The sequence below is a fragment of the Tribolium madens genome, unplaced genomic scaffold (assembly GCF_015345945.1).
Source record: "Tribolium madens isolate multiple individuals breed KSU strain unplaced genomic scaffold, Tmad_KSU_1.1 Scaffold_71;HRSCAF=194;Tcas5.2_LG6, whole genome shotgun sequence".
Classification (NCBI taxonomy): Eukaryota; Metazoa; Arthropoda; class Insecta; order Coleoptera; family Tenebrionidae; genus Tribolium; species Tribolium madens.
In genome coordinates, this window is record NW_025401041.1 from 5,683,206 (window position 1) to 5,687,325 (window position 4,120).

Here is a 4,120-nt window from a genome sequence, read left to right on the forward strand (position 1 = left end):
TCACCCGGTATACAGAGTGCGCCAGAACTCGCGCCCCACAGAAGGTAAGATACTAGGAACAGGGAAAAATGTTAAAAAAAAATTATCTATATAAATTTCGAAGTTATGAGGGTTTAAATTTTGCACTTTGACTCTATTTATTTCTGTTGGAAAAATAATTTTCCAAGTTTTTTTTGCTATAGTCTATTAAAAGAGGGAACAAGGAAGCTGAATCCTAAGTTATAATTCTGTTCAATGTTATTTTTATAGGCAAAATTTTTGTACCTTTGCTAAATAACTGTAAAAAAACATATACAAGATCATTAAATAGGCATAAAAAATGTTAAATGTCAAAAAATAAACGTCAAAATTTTTTGACAGATAGAATTTTTTAAACATTTTTTTGATTTTCATGGTATCTTACCTTACTTCAAATTTTTTTCTGGGGCGCGAGTTCTGGCGCACTCTGTATAGTTTACAAATATTGTAAAAATTTAGTTTTTCATCAAGTCATTAAACCTAATTTAAAAAATGTAAAAAAGCAATGATTTGACATAAAATTAAAAAAAAAATTCTACAAAATTATGACAATAAAATGAACAAGCAAGAGAATAAATTCTGAAATTTTCTGATGTTTTTGATCGATTTTTTTTCTGTTTAAACTATATTATTATGTTGACAATTGAGAAAAAAAACATGGTGACTTATTGTTTAACATATTGGTGTCAACTTTGACAGTTTTGTGTTATATGTATTTATTAGAATTAAAGTCCAAAAAACCAAATACAAAGTCCAAAATTGACATTTTTTAATTTAAAAATTATTTCATATTCATTATGTGAGTATTGCAAATCAATTTTACCACAACGTGTATCTGACATTTTGATTTATTTCCAGGTTACCCAACTCCTTAAAACTGAATTTTCAGCACTAAAAACTTACATGTAACGTTACTCAATTAGAGCGCGTTTTTCGCTCTTACACCAACCACCAAATAAAATAAAAAATTCGTTAACGCGACTTGCTGAAAAATGTGATTAATGTCTTCTCTCCTGACAAGAATCATTTATTCGTTCGTGTAATTTTTTCCCTTATCGTTTCGATATCTGGAGGCATCGAAGCAATTCTTTTTGAAATTCATTTAGATTGTCGACGCTTAAATTTTCTCACTCGATCAAATACGGTGGGCGCTTTATCAATCATTAGTGTTAACGCAACAGTAAACTTTTAGCGGAAATACGACTTAATTCCAGAGGATTAAGTGGTTATTTCAAAAAAATCATAATTAGGAAATTGAAAGATATCAAGCTTAGCGAGCTTTGGGTTATTTTGACACCAAAAATTGGTTTATTTCGGGCAAATAAACAAGTTTAAAGTACGATGAGACACAAATATCGTGGTTGCGATGACCCCTGCTAAAAAAATTCTGTAAAATCTTGCAAATTGCATCGAGCAAGAAGGCTATGACAAACAAAATTAACTTGTTTATCACAATACCAATATCTTGATGGTTTAATAAAAATTGCAATAAACTCCAATTGCAGTTCCTGTTTAAACAAATTATTCCTCTCGAAGAATCGTTGAACTACGTTTAATTACTAGTTTTATTTAAAATTTTCCGTTCTATTTTTAAAGCATTCCAAGAACAATTTCAGTTTCTTAATATTTTAACAGAAAAGAAATACTTACATTTTACGTTTTTTTCTTAAAATTCGCTTCAAATAAAAAATGGTCAAAATTTCTATATACCAGGTGAGTCAAGTTTTATCCCTAATCCTTTAAAAAGTTTCGGGTATTTACTCATTAAGTGAAAATAGAAAAAAAAAGTTTCTATGGACCTCCTAAAGGAAGCAGGGCCTCAAAAAACTTTTTTGTCAACTTATTTAATGTTTAAAATTTTGCTTTAAAATAATTTTTTTGAAATTTGGATTTATTGACTAATTTGCTTTAAAAAATGTCTCTTGTATTATTTCTGTACGGAGCTTCGTTTTTGAGAAAAACGAGATTTCATTGAGAACCAAAAATCACTTCAATTAATTATTTTTTTTATGAATAATACTCCTGTTTGATTATTATTACCGACATTACAGGCCACTGTAATTACCCTAATATTTTTTTGTGGAAGTTTTTGGTTGGCACCCCCGTTTTTTTACTTTCCTCGCGTGCCGGGTTTTCCATTCGAAAAAGTGCATTTTTTCGCTCTTTTCCACCCAAATTCGTGCGTGTTTCACAATTCGTTGTTGCGGGAATCTCTTTTGGTAAAAATTAACCCGGAATTCGGCGATAAAACCGAATTAATTGACTTTGTGATAATTTTCGTGAGGTTAGTGAACTCGAAATGCCACTAGTGCGAATGACAGTTTTTGCGAAAAAGTGATTGACATGTCTTTGACTTTATTAATATTTGTGTTCTAATTTTTTCTCTAAATGTAACGGTCTTTGAACAACGGGGGCGCAAATTGGCGATTGTAAGGTAAGTGTTTACTTTACAGTCATGCAACTTTTTGAAATTTTGCTTTTTTATTCGGGAGCTTGGAAAGTGTGAAGCTTTTAAAATGAAAGCTGATTTATTATTGTGTTAACATCGTCGAAATTAACTTAAAATCAGGCATTTGAGAGGTCAAGTTTACTGCGTATCAATTTTTATTTCAGTTTTTAGCGATCAAATTGACCTGTGTTTTTGAAATTAAGTTGGCAACATTGAAGACAAGTCACAGGCTACTACAACAGGTGTGGTTTGTTCTACAACTTAAAATTTCAGTTTTTATTCCAACCTAGTAACGAATTTCCCTAAATCCTAGGCAGTAATTTCTTGTACAGTTGGAGACAAAATACTTTGGTCGTCAATGTCACTTCAATGACATTAAATTGTAAAGCATGTTTTAGGACTGTTAACCTTATTTTTAGCTACTGTCAATCATACTTGACAAGTGAATATACATATTTTTGATAGGAAAATATAATAGCTGTCATTAATTTGAAATTGTCATTTATTTTAACGTTAAAGCTTGAATTAGTGTCAGAAACATCTGCTTTCTTTTAAATAATCTCGAATTTTAGCTATAACTTTCTTAGGAAGCATTTCCAAACATAGGATTGTAGTAACTTTTTTTATTTTGACCTAGGAAATCATTTCATAAAATATTTTCGGTTTTATTTGGACACTCTGTATATTGTATTAAATTTACATTAGGACAAAAAAGTTTTGTTGCATTATTAAGACTTGTAAAAAATTCAAAAAAAGTGCTTTATTATCAAATTTATATACAGGATGTTCCATTTTTATTATTACTAATTTAAGCAGGTGATAGAAAATTCAATTTTAAGATAAGTTTCCTGTAACATGTATTAAAAAATACTATGTAAGGGAGCTACACTCTCTGAAAGGGGTGCATGTTTTAATGGATTTTGTCCAATATTTCAGAAACCATTTTAGACAAAATTACAAAATTTGGTACAGTTGATTACCTTTATGTCAAAATTTTTAATCAGGGGCGTCTTAAGCTGGGGGGAGTTTGGAATGAAAAATTATTTTGGCTGAAGTTTCTTGTGACTTTCAAAAACAAAATTCTAAATTCCATAGTGTTTTACAAAAAAGAGGTTTTTTGCGTTTTGCGATACAATTTACTCTTTTTGAGTAATATTCATGTTATACTTGTTTTGTTGTGTTTTTTACCGAAAAAAATGGTCAAATTTAGTCAAAAATCATACTATTTTTGCTTTTTTGAACGTTTTAGCATGTTTTTAAGATAAAACCTCAAATTTTGGATAAGACTTCATCGAGAAAAGATAAATCACGAAATTAAATCGAAAATGATGTTATTTTTCACTTTCTCAAGCATTTAGGAACGGTCGTCAGCGAGAAATGCAATTTTTTTGCAAAATTTTGTTCAAACGGGTCAAAAAATTGATAAAAAGTGTGCTATTTTTGCTTTTTTAAGCAGTTAAATACATTTTTTAGCTAACAAAATGAGTTTTTTTGCTAAAACCGATCAAAACGTACTAAATTAGGTCGACAATGATAATATTGTTGCCGTTTCAATTATCCTTGAACCTTTCTAGTATAAAATTTTGTTCAAAAAGGACCAAAAATTACCAAATTAGATCGATAATTATGCTATATTTGACATTTTCGAGAGTA